This window comes from Miniopterus schreibersii (assembly GCF_964146895.1).
Source record: "Miniopterus schreibersii genome assembly, chromosome: 17".
Lineage (NCBI taxonomy): Eukaryota > Metazoa > Chordata > Mammalia > Chiroptera > Miniopteridae > Miniopterus > Miniopterus schreibersii.
Genome location: NC_138117.1, coordinates 42,862,078 through 42,875,558, shown reverse-complemented (window position 1 = coordinate 42,875,558; position 13,481 = coordinate 42,862,078).

Below are 13,481 nucleotides of genomic sequence, written 5' to 3'. Positions count from 1 at the left end.
AGCTGATTCTTATTGTAATTGCAATTATATTTCAAATGGAATTCTTCTTCCATTATTTATAAATTTTGTTTTCAGTGTCATGCATCTTCAATTGACCCCCTACAGTAACAGATGAGACCTCAGCTCCCGGTCACCTCACTCTCCAATCAAGTTACCCTATTTAACTCCTGGAACTTTACATAACGTATAGGCTCTTTGTCTTTTCTTGCCAAATACAGAAAATGTCAGTTGACTCCTCACTTTAGAAATGAAGATACCACCCCCACCTCCTTTTCAGAGCACTTTCCTTCTAACGCCTGTTAGGACTGAGGGGGTCATATCTACATGCAGTAACAGACCTGGAATTCAGCCCCTGCGCTCTGCCTGCAGGGTGACTCTCAGATTGGCGACTCAGTAGACAGTGCTCCCACTATTACGCGAGTTTCGGTACCACCCAGAGGAGCCCGCGCGGCTGCCTAACGGCACTTCCTGCACCGAGGGCAATCCTTGTGATCCTCCAGATTTCTATCTGACCTTTTCTTCACGGTTACCTTGAACATATCTTCTGTTTTTTTCAAAATCTTCACCCATGAAAGGATTCTATTGAGTCCCCCCACTTAATATTCCCTGGAGACCTTCTTTCTGGAGCCTCCAGTGTCCTGCCTGCCTGGATGTCCACTGAGGGGGGCTGTCCTGGGACTGGCCTACCAGCCTGACCCCCTCTCCCAGCCCTTATGATCTGCTCTGTCCCAGCCAACTCCTTGGCTTTTCTGGAGAACATCCTCAAAAGTACAAGCATGAGTGCCTGGCAGGTACCTTGTCAGAGATTTTGACTATTTGAACAGTCCGGGAAAGCAAAAGTTAACTTGGAATCTATGTGTTCCAACAACTTCCATTCTCCACTTTCCTGTACATGTGAGTGGCTTCAATCCAGAGCGGGGCCAGCTGGCAGCCCGGCGACCACATCCCGTCCATTGCCTGTTTTGTGAGCAAAGCGTCACTGGGCAGCTACCCGCCTGTGTCTGTCTCTCACCTATGCTTGCTTTTCTCTGTGTGGTGGAGCTGGGTGCCTGTGACAGTCTGTGCGGCCTGCAGTGCCGGAGAGACCAAGTATTCAGCCCAGTTGCAGAGCTTTCTGGACAATGGTGATGCTCTGAGTTTGTGCTGTCCAATTCGGGAGCCACTGGCTACAAATCACTACTGGGCACTTGCAGCATATCTAGAGTAACTGAGGAACGGAATCTTTAAATTGTATCTAATTGTAATAACTTTTTGTTCTTTAAATTTATCTTTATTGTTGACAGCATTACAGATGCCCCTTTTTCTTCCCACATTTACCCTCTCCACCCCACTCCCACCCCCTCTCCCCTTCCTTCTGAGATCCCTCAGTCTGCTCCATGCTTCAAGTCTCTGGGTCTATTTTGTTCATTGGTTTATTTTGTTCATTAGATTCCACAAATAAGTGAGATCATGTGAATGTCCCACAGCTTTTCTATCCATCATCTACTGATGAGCACTGGGGCTGTTTCCAGATCTCAGCTATTGTAAACTGTGCTGCTATGAACATAGGGCGCATATATTTTTTCTGATGGGTGTTTCAGGAGTCTTAGGGTATGTTCCAAGAAGTGGGATCACTGGGTCAAAAGGCAGCTCCATTTTTAATTTTTTGAGGAACCTCCATACTGTTTTCCGTGGTGGCTGCCCCAGTCTGCATTCCCGCCAGCAGTGCACCAGGTTCCCCTTCCCCACACCCTCCCCAGCACGTGTCATTTGTTGATTTGTTGATGGAGCCTTTCTCACAGGTGTGAGGTGATAGCTCATTGTGGTTTTAACTTGCATCTCTGATGATTAGTGACATTGAGCATTTTTTCATGTGTCTCTTGACCATTAGTATGTCCTATTTCTAGAAGTGTCTATTCAGGTCCTTTGCCCATTTTTAAATTGGATTGTTTGTCTTCCTTTTGTTGAGTTATATGAGTTCCTTACATATTTTGGATATTAACCCTTTATCAGATGTGTCGTTGGCAAATATGTTCTCCCACACAGTGGGCTCCCTTTTCGTTTTGTTGATGGTTTCTTTGCTGTGCAGAAGCTTTTTATTTGGATGCAGTCCCATTTGTTTATTTTCTCCTTTGTTTCTCTTGCCCGAGGAGATGTATCTGTAAACATGTTGCTATGAGAGATGTCTAGTATTTTGCTGCCTATATTTTCTTCCAGGATTTTTATGGTTTCACGACTTACATTTAAATATTGTATCTATTTTGAGTTTATCCTTGTGTATGGTGTAAGTTGATGGTCTAGTTTCATTTTTTTGCTTGTAGCTGTCCAATTTTCCCAATACCACTTATTGAAGAGACTGTCTTTACTCCATTGTATGCTCTTGCCTCCTTTGCCAAATATTAATTGAGCATAATGGCTTGGGTCAATTTTTGGCTTCTCTGCTCTATTCCACTGGTCTATGTCTGTTATTGTGCCAGTACCAGACTGTTTTGATTACAATGGCTTTGTAGTATAAGGTGATATCTGATATTGTGATCCCTCTAACTTTGTTCTTCTTCTCAAGATTGCTGCGGCCATTTGGGATCTTTTTTGGTTTCCCATAAATTTCTGGAATATTTGTTCTAGATCTGTGAAATATGTTGTTGGTATCTTAATAAGGATTGCATTGAATCTAAAGATTTCTTTGGGTAGTATGGACATTTTAATGATGTTAATTCTTCCAATCCATGAACATGGTATGTTCTTCCACTCATTTATAGCTTCCTCTATCTCCTTTTGTAACACCCTGTAGTTTTCCGAGTACAGGTCTTTTACTTCCTTTGTTAAGTTTATTCCTAAGTATCTTGATTTTTTTGTTGCAATAGTAAATGGTATTTTTTTTTTTTTTTTTTTTTTTTAGTTTTTCTCTCTCTGAAAGTTCATTGTTGGTGTATAAGAATGCCATTGATTTCCAGATGTTGACTTTGTATCCAGCTACCTTGCCAAATTCATTTATCAAATCTAGTAGTACTTTGATGGAGTCTTTAGGGTTTATGTACAATATCATATCATCTTCAAATAATGGCAGTTTTACTTCCCCCTTTCCAATTTGGATGCCTTTTATGTTTTCTTACTGTTCGATGGCTGTGGTGAGGACTTCCAGTACTATGTTGAATAAGAGGGTGAAAGTGGACACCCCTGTCTTGTTCCTGTTCTTAGGGGAAATGGTTTTAGTTTTGCCCATTGAGTATGATGGTGGCTGTAGGTCTGTCATATATGGCCTTTGTTATGTTGAGGTATGTTCCCTTGATTCCCACCTTGCTGAGAGTTTTATCAAAAATGGGTGCTGGATTTTGTTGAATGTTACTCTATCCAGTGAGGCTATCATTTAAAATTGAAGGAGGAAATAAAGACCTTCCCAGACCAAAAAAAAAAAAAAAAAAGGCTAAAGGAGTTTATCACCACGAAGCCAGCATTGCAGAAAATGTTGAAGTGAGTGTTTTAAAAAAAGAAGAAATAGGGAGAAAGAGAAACATAGATATAAAGAAAAAAATGACAGTAAATAAGCACCTATCCATAATAACCTTAAATGTAAATGGAGTAAATGCTCCAATAAAAAGACATAAGGTGGCTGAATGGATAAGAAAACATGGCCCAACTATATGCTGCCTACAGGAGACCCACCTCAGAACAAACGACTCACACAGGATTAGAGTGAAGGGATGGGAAATATTTTCCATGCAAATGGAAATTTTAAAAAAGCTGAGGTAGCAATACTCATATCAGACAAAACAGACTTCAAAATGAAGACCATTAGGAGAGACAATGAAGGTCGCTACATTATACTAAAGAGATCGATCCAACAGGAGGATATAACCCTGATAAACATATATGCACCCAATATAGGAGCACCTAAGTTTATAAAAAACTTCTGGAGGACTTTAAGGGAGAGATTGACAGCAATACAGTCGTAGTCATGGACTTTAACACCCCATTGACTTCACTGGATAGATCTTCCAGACAAAGAATCAACAAGGAAACAGTGACTCTAAATGACCCACTAGATCAGATGGATTTGACATTTACAGAACATTCCACTCCAAAGCTGCAGAATATACTTTCTTCTCAAGTGCACATGGGACATTCTCAAAGATAGACCACATGTTAGGACAAAAAACAAGTCTCTACAAGTTCAAGAAGACTGAAATCATATCACACATTGTCTCAGATCACAAGGGCATGAAATTAGAAATTAACTACAATAAAAACACTAAAAAACATTCAAACACATGGAGGCTAAATAGCATGTTATTGAACAATGAATGGGTTACCAAAGAGATCAAGGAAGAAATGAAAAACTTCCTGGAAACAAACCAAAATGAACATAAAACAACCCAAAAATCTATGGGACATAGTGAAAGCAGTCCTGAGAGGGAAGTTCATAGCACTGCAGGCCTCCCTCAGAAAGCAAGAAAAACTTCCAACAGACTCTCTAACCCTACAACTTAAAGACTTAGAACGAGAACAGCAAGAAAAACCCAGAGGAAGTAGAAGGAAGGAAATAATGAAGATCAGAGCAGAAATAAATGACCTAGAGACTAAAAAAACAATACAACAGATCCATGAAACCACGAGCCGGTTCTTTGAAAAGATAAACAAGATTGATGCACCTTTAGCCAGACTCACCCAGAAACAAAGAGGGGGCCAAATAAGTAAAATCAGAAATGAAAGAGGGGAAGTAACAACTGACCCAACAGAAATACAAAGGATCATAAGAAAATACTACAAGCAACTGTATGTCAAGAAGCTGGACAACCTGGACAAAATGGACAAATTCCTAGAAACATACAACCTTCCAAAGCTGAATCAGGAAGAGTCAGAAAACCTGAATAGGCCAATAACTGCTGGTGAAGCTGAAGCAGGAATAGCAAACCTCCCAGCACACAAAAGCCCTGGACCAGACGGCTTCACAGGGGAGTTTTACCAAACATTCAAAGAACTAACACCTACCCTCCTCAAATTATTCCAGAAAATCCAAGAGGAAGGAACACTTCCAAGCTCTTTTAATGAGACTGGCATCATCCTAATTCCAAGACCAGATAAAGATACTACAAAGAAAGAGAATCACAGGCCAATATTCCTGATGAACATAGATGCTAAAATCCTCAACAAAATATTAGCAAATGGGATCCAGCTATCTGTTAAAGAGATCATTCATCATGACCAAGTGGGATTTATTCCAGGATGCAAGCCTGGTACAATATTTGCAAATCAATAAATGTGATGCACACATAAACAAAATGAAAGACAAAAATCACACGATCACATCAATAGATGATAATTGTAATAACTTTTATCTTCACCCCCACATCTGGCTAGTGGCTACCCTGATGGACAGCTCTTTGGCAGGTGGCAAGTGGAGTCAGGCCATGGAGAGCACTGGGTCCTGGTGGGACAGACAGGGAAGCTGGCTGTGAGGCAGATCTGCCAGGACAGGAGCCTGGGAAGGGTGGTCTGGCTTTGCGGCTTCAGGTGTGCCCCCCATCACCCACCCTTGAGACTCTGCTCCCTGATTGTGGTATGGGAGTCGTCCTGTCCCACTCTCACGCTACATTCAGACCAAAGGTAGGATCCTGAGGTGGCTCCTCTCATGGCCACTGCTGTCTTAGATGGCAGAGGGGGTAGCAAGGTCAAGAGCTATTCATCTGAAATTCTGGGACGAAATTCTGTCCAGCACCTGTTAGCAGAGGGCCTTGCATGTCCTTCTTAGACTGTCAGTGTCGACCTCAACAAGACGAAGTCACTCTCGGGGTTCTGGCGAGGATTGGATAAAATGTTGTATCTATAGTGCCCGACATGCAGTCGGTCTATAATTAATCAGAGGTCCCTAGGCTGCATCCAGTGCTCTAGCCTGCTGGGGTATCTGTGCATGTGGTCATAGAAGTGAAGTTCTAGGAATGTTGGAGAAAGGGCGGGTAAAGTGATACTTACCATATGTCTCAGCTGCAGAACGTCCGACGGTCTGTGATACGTGGATGGTGAATGTACTGTGCGCACCCATGGGAGGAACCTGCATTTCCCACCCTTCCTGATTGTGGAGGATAATTCCCCATTTCTTTGGGTCTCTGTGATGTCCCCTAACTTGTTATCAGTGACCTCGTGTCAGGGAAGGTGGCAGGTCTACACGTGCACACACGAGCACAGCCGAGCGACATGCTCACCCTCTCCCCACCACCACACCCGCTGATTCCTTGGGACCCCACCTCCTGTGCTCGTGGTCACTCAGTGCACCCCACCGGACAGTCTCTATTCCCTTGGTCCTTTCCAGTTTCCTGGGATGAACATGAAAGTGAGTGACAAGCATTTTTGCTCTTCATTCCCAAGAAATAGTGAAACATGAATGAGCAGGAGGCAAAACTGGCGAGGCGTCTGTTCCTGGCGGCTTAGTCTGTAATGAAAAATCACCCCGTCTGAAGTTCACCCGATGCAGCCACTTGCTCCCTGAAACTTTCATGAGAGCCCACCTGCTAATGAGGATGCCAACTAATTACCTGCAAAATAATGAAGAAATCAGACTGGGACAACCGACCGGCCTCGGTAGGGGCCCATCAGCTGCCTCCCAGGCTGCTTGTCTCTCCCTGGCCACAGGTTCACGTCTGAGGATGCGATGCTGCTGGCAGATGGGGTACCGAGGCCTCTGCTGCGGGAGGGTGGTCCAGAGCTCTGGTGGGCCCAGCTTATCTCCCCAACTCTGCATACACTCGTGGGTGCCTGGTCCCTCAGCCTGCTGAGACCACCGATGCTGACCTCACTTCTGGCAAGTTCCAAGCTGTGATAGGGCCTGGCCGTTTGCTGCCTGGGAGGATGACTGCTGGCCCGTCACAGGCTGTCTCAGTGTTCTCTCTGCAGGGCCATCAGGTGAGGTGGTAGGTGAGGGCTGGCAAGGACTAGGTTCAAGTCCTAGGGCTGTGGGCAGGGGCTCTGGACGGTGGGCAGAGCCAGCTCATGGGACAAAGAACAGCTCTAGCTCTGTGGAAGGCAATGCCCAGCCCAGCCCAGCCCAGGATCGCCCACCCAGAGTGGCAGATGTGTGGGAGAGAAAGAGCCTCACTACCCTGCACAGCTCACTCTGTCCTGCCCCTATCACAGATGAGGAAACCGAGGCTATCCTTGGGCTAGGGCCTCGTCTCCACCCCCAGTCAGCACCGGGCCAGTCTCCCGAGGCTGAGCCCCTTCCTGACTCACCCCTGCCTTCCAGAAGCAGCTCCCTGTTCCCTTGAGTGATCCTAGAACTTGGACTTCCCTGGACAGCACTCTCCACCCTGACCCAGCTCTGCAGCCTTTGACTGAGGGGTTCACATGGGGATGGGTGCGAGGGCTGAGCCCATTGCTATTGTCACTTCTTCTTGAGACACCGCAAACACAGACATACAGAGGACACACAGAACATACACACCACACACACTGCGCACACCCCTTTCTTTCTAATCTGCACCCCATCTGGCAAGCCCTGACTTTGGCTGATTTGAAAACAGGTCCCTTTGAGGCCATTGCTGGATGGTTTTCTTTGATTTTTAAAATATATATACATGTATCTTTATTGATTTCAGAAAGAGGAAAGGGGAGAGAGAGAGAGAGAAACATCAATGATAAGAGTCACTGATCAGCTGCCTCCTGCACGCCCCTGACTGGGGATCGAGCCCGCAACCCGGGCCTGTGCCCTGACCAGAAATAGAACCCCGATCGCCTGGATCCTAGGTCAAGGCTCAACCGCTGAGCCACGCCTGGCCGGGCGGTTTTCTTTGATTTTGCTTCTAATTATGAAACCTCTCAGTAGGGGCCTCAGCTGGCCTGCTTGCCTCCCCAGCTCTGAAAGGCTTGGCTGTCGCTCGCGCACACACACGCACACACACACACACACACACAGTGTTTTTACTTAGTCTTATTTCAAAGCGTTATGTGTAAATGAAGGTGTAAATGCTGTTCTGCTAAATATTTGAAATACACACTTACTCATTATAGGAAAATAAGAGCATCTGACACCTCTATTGGGTCTTCCATTCAGCTGTATCTAAGCATTTACACACTGAATTGCATATTGTTTCACTATAAATTACTCTCATTTCTACTGCATATTGTAGATAGGGTATTATATTAATTTTTGAAAAATAATACATTATATACCTATGGTTTTCATGCTAGGAGAGCGAGGGATGTTTTACAGGGTTTCTATGAGGAAGACTTGCTGGGTCTGAGGGACAAGATGGAGTTTGTAGGGCCGGGGTGCCCATGGGTCAGTCACCCTCACCGGCGGCCCACACTGCTGTCCGCGGTGCTGAAACAATGACCTCTTCCATGGCTGTTTCCGCTCGGGAATCCTCTCTGATGGACGACAGTTCATATCTTTTGTCCATATATTGTACTATTTACTTCATTCTTATTGGTTGGTAAAAGTCATTTCCATATTCTGGACACTACTGCTTTGCTATATGGACTGCAAATTGTTTCTCCTCTGCTGCTGTATTTCTTTCCTTTTAAATATGTTTTTATTGATTTTAGAGAGAGAGGGAAGGAGAGGGAGAAACAGGAACATCGCTGAGAGAGAACCTCTGCCTCCGGCTTCCCACACGCCCCTTGCTGGGCCTGGGCCTGCCACTCAGGCATGTGTCCTGCCCAGGGATGGAATTGGCGTCCCCTTCGTGCGTGGCTGGATGCTCAACCACTGAGCCACACCAGCAGGGCTGCTGCTGTGTTTCTTCTAATTGGGTTTATGTTTGATTGTAACAAAGTGTTTTGTGTATTTAGTTACAATCAGCAATCTTTTGCTTCAGGTGTTTTCTTTGAGTCTGGCCTGAGAAATTATTTCTTATTCTTAGGTTGTAATGATAATATCCTACGATTCTTTCAAGAAGTTTTAAATATTTTTTAAAAATTCTCATTTATGTCTAATCATGTGGAATTCATTACACTGAATAGGATGAGGGAGAAAATCTAATTCGTTTTTTTCTGATGGAAAGCTTCCATATAAGTCGTGTACTCAGTCTTAACTGATTTGAAATACAACCTCTGCAATTCATTGAGTTCCCACATGTACATCACTCTGTTTCAGGGCCAGTCTGTTCTGATTTTGATTTATTGATTTATTTGTAATTCCTGTACCAATATAGTCCAGTTTTATTTATTATGTTTTCATAATAATTCTTGGCTTCTGTTATGCAAGTCTCCCCTCCTTAAACTTATTTCCTTCAAAATTATTGGAATCGACTTGTCCATTTTTACTAACAGCACTGTTGGGATTCTGATTGGAATACCATTGGATTTATTAATTAATTCAGAGAAACTTGTAGTTCTTATGATATTAAGTCTGCCCATCTATGAAAATCTCTATTTATTCAGATCTTTTATTATATCCTTCAATACATTTTGTAATTTTTTCCACAAAATTTCTTGTGCATCTTTTATTACATTTATTCCTAGGTAACATAGGTTTCATTGCCATTGTGAGTGGATTTTTTATATTACATTTCTTATCTCTATTTTACGGTACATGGGGATGTTATCGATTCTTTTAAGTGTTGATTCCACATTCAATTACTCTGTTTTCATATGCTGATTACTGAATCCAGGAATATGTTGATTTCTCTTCTAAGCTCTAATAATTTGTACAAATTTCCCTGGACAATCATGTCATTTGCAAATAGCCAGAATATTAGCTCTTTCCATTGTCTATCTTTTTCCCCTTACTTATAGCAGAGATTACAGCCTTTGGTGAGATGTTGACTGTTAGCCTTGAAAGCAGTCGGCCAGGTCTTGTTCCTAATGTAAGTGGAAATGCTTCTCCAATTTAAGCATCAATTTTTTAAAAATTCAGTTTCATATGTTAATTGTTAGAATAATTTTTCTATTCTTTTATTTTAACCTTTCTATATGCAGACATATAAATTCCATTTATATCCCAATTTTATGTTGTTTTTTAACACATTTGTATTTACCGTAATTGATTACTGTTACACTAGACTTAATTCCATCATCTTACTTTGATGTTACTATTTTTGTTTTTCATCTTTTCTTGCCGTCCACTGGACTAATACCTTCCTCTTATGTCTCAGCAGGTTTGGCGATAATAAATTATATTTCTAAGATTTTAGTGGTTACTTAAAAATATAACACAGATTTCATTTTTAAGATTTCATAAATTAGAGGCATTCAGAATTTCCACCTTCCTGCTGTGCATGACCAGGCTTGTTCCACGCCTTAGCACTGCACACGTCTTCTCATCATTAATGATTGTGTGGGGCTTTATTTTACCGTCTTTTTGTAAGCATAAAAAATTAGTGGGATTTTATTACAGTTAGTAGTGAGTTATATTTACAAACATAGTTTATCAGTCAATGCACCCTTTTTGCTTCTTGAATTTTAACTCATTTCCCCTGTGTGTTTTTTACGTCTTTGCTGAAGTACATTATTTGTCAGTTCTTTCAGTGAGGTTAGGAATCAGCAACCTCTCAATCCTTGTACAATTTGATGTTGTCCCTCCTTGAATGACAGTCTGCCTGGGTATAGAATTTTAGGTCAGACATTTTCCTCAGTAATTTGAATGTATTACCAGGTTGTCTCCCAACATCCTTGTGGTTGGTCATAAATACGCCTTCATCTCTTCTCTCTCACCACTTTTAAGGTTTTCTCTTTGATGTTTTGCGTTTTCATTAAAATATGTCTTGTTGTGGGTTTCTTTGCACTTATCCTGCTTAGAATAAAGTGTGCTTCTCTTAGCTGAGGACTTACATCTCTCTTTGGTTCTGTAATATTCATAGCCACAGTCTCCATGAATATCTCCAGTCTCCAGTTCACTCCGTCTCTTTCTGAAACTCCTATGATACCATATTGGACCTTCTCAATCCACCTTCCAAGACTCAACCTGTTTTTTACATATTATGCAACTCTTTAAAATGATCTCTTGGTTTTAAGCTTCATCATACATTTATAACTAGGGGAAGGGCTTCCATTTTAATCAAGATCTTATGTGTTTGAGATGGGAGGGGAGTTCTCCTGCATTAGTTTAGACTCTTCCATTGAATCCTGAGTCTTCTTCCTTTGTGCTTTGAATCCCAGGCAGACCAGGTTTTCTCCATCATTTTTAGCTACTGCTGTGATAGGCTCGGGGGCTACAGTCATCAACATCCCATCTCCTTTTCTCTGGGGAGCTATCCGGCCGCAGCACCCCATCCCCGCGGCACTAGGAGCGCTAATAGCAGCGCCAGGAGCGTGCTGCTCCTACGAGCAATAACTGAGAGCTCCTGGGATGCAGCCAGTCCTCAGTCAACATGGGTTCAGTACGCAAGCGCCTGCCTGTCACTTATCAGAGCACTGCCTATGTGTCATCGCATCCGGTGCCCACAGTGACCTGGGGAATGGCATGGCCACTTACCCTCGTCTAAGAATGATAAACTGAGCACAGAGAGGCTACGAGAGTGACCACTGCCACATGGCAACCGGCCCGGCTGGGATTTGAAGCTACGACCTCAGACCCAGGACTGAAGCACTTGCCCACGATGCCTCCTGTGTATCTCCAGAAAGGACCAGAAAACAAGAAAACCCAGCATCCAGACGTGACAGTATGAACTGAATGTCTCCTTTTCGAGGGCTGATAATGCAGCATGGCGGACAGGAGCCTGCCTTGGAGAGGTTCTCGTCTAGAAACACATCGAAGCAAACAGTGAGAGCTCCCCCGAGCTTGTGATGCTTGAGCTGAGGCAGAGATGAGGAGGATTATCCAGGCGGAGGGAGTGCGGCGGGGGCCCCAGGCAGCAGGTCGGCACTGCGGGGACGGCGGGACAGCAGTGCCCGTGAGTAGGACTTGCCGCAAAGAGCCAGTGCTGCGGGAGGGCAAAGAGGGGGCGGTCCAGGAGGACAAGCGGCAGGAGGGGTCTTTCTTGTCACCTCAAGAACAGAATCCTTAGACTTGTCAAACACATAGGGGACACTGGGGCATGTCTAGTATGGAAAGACCTTTGCACCCAGCTAACAACCCGGGAGTCACATTTGCAAATGTCTGGGTCACTGGCTGGCCTAAAAGCAGGGATTTCCATGGCAAAGGACGCCCCTGCCCTACACAAACATCTGCATGTCCTGAGTTTCTGATTTCAGTCACTGGAGCATGGAGACCCCCCAGTTGAAAGGGAAGGCGCCATCTCTGAGGTATAAGTTCCTTCCAGCGTCCACAGCGCCTCCTGAGGACACAGGCAGGGTCCCTTTCATTTTCTGTCCATGTCCCATTTCATGGGGAGAAAAAAAGCACCGCCAGGAGCAGCATCTCCTCTGGTGTGACGGGAACAGAGGAGCTTAATTTGAAAAGAGATGTGGCTGTGATTTCATTTAAGCCACGGGGTTGGTGCATTTTCCCCCATTTCAACCTTGGGTGTTCACACACTCGCCGCGTGTTCTTACGTCACCTCCAGGCACAGAGCTGTTCAGCCTCAGCCAGGGCACGGCTGCAGGGCTGGGGGCCCCCCTCTAGGACTGCAGCGTCCGGGGGCCTGCTTCTCCCTGTCTGATCAGGCGTGTCCTTGGCATGGAGCGTATCTGCCCATTCATTCCATAGCTCTTCAGTGCGCCCTGCTGGGTGCCAAGCTGGGACTGAGCTGAATCTGACGTGGCCCTGCCTTTGGGCTGAGGGACCTGTGGCATGTTGTGGGTACACAGGGTGCACAGGCCTGGGAAAGAGGCAGTGATGATACAGTGGACACGTGGGCAGGGTCTCGGGGGTTGGCAAGGCTGGGACACCAGGGAGGGTTCAGAGCAGAGGCAGCGATGTGTGCAAGGTGTGAGGCGGTCTCACGCCCACGCGTGTGCTGAGCTGAGTCAGAAGGGTAGCCTGGAGCCACGGAGGCTCACTCTTGAGGCCCAGAGACAGATGTTGGCGTCTCGGAGCAGAACCTCCCCTCTGTAACCTGCACACCGCCATCTGCGGGTGCCCGCTCTGCGGGTCTGGTCGGGCCTGACTCTGCACTTCTACCCGCTCCCAGGCGATGCTGATGGACTCTCCGTGCGTGGGGAGGCCTGGGCAGAACCACCCTGCGGCCGGTGTGGAGAGAGACTCAGCCTTGAGCAGTTCGCTTCAGGCGCCAATGCCCTCCTCCCGGTCGCCCCACAGCCTCCGGAAGAGGGCTGGGCAGTGGGTGCTGCTGCCCCGCCCCCGCTGCCCCTCGCCCCCGCTGCCCCGCCCCCGCTGCCCCCCCGCTGCCCCGCCCCCGCTGCCCCTCGCCCCCGCTGCCCCTCGCCCCCGCTGCCCCCCGCCCCCGCTGCCCCCCCGCTGCCCCGCCCCCGCTGCCCCGCCCCCGCTGCCCCTCGCCCCCGCTGCCCCTCGCCCCCGCTGCCCCCCGCCCCCGCTGCCCCCCCGCTGCCCCGCCCCCCGCTGCCCCGCCCCCGCTGCCCCGCCCCCGCTGCCCCTCGCCCCCGCTGCCCCTCGCCCCCCGCTGCCCCCCCGCTGCCCCTCGCCCCCCGCTGCCCCCCCCGCTGCCCCC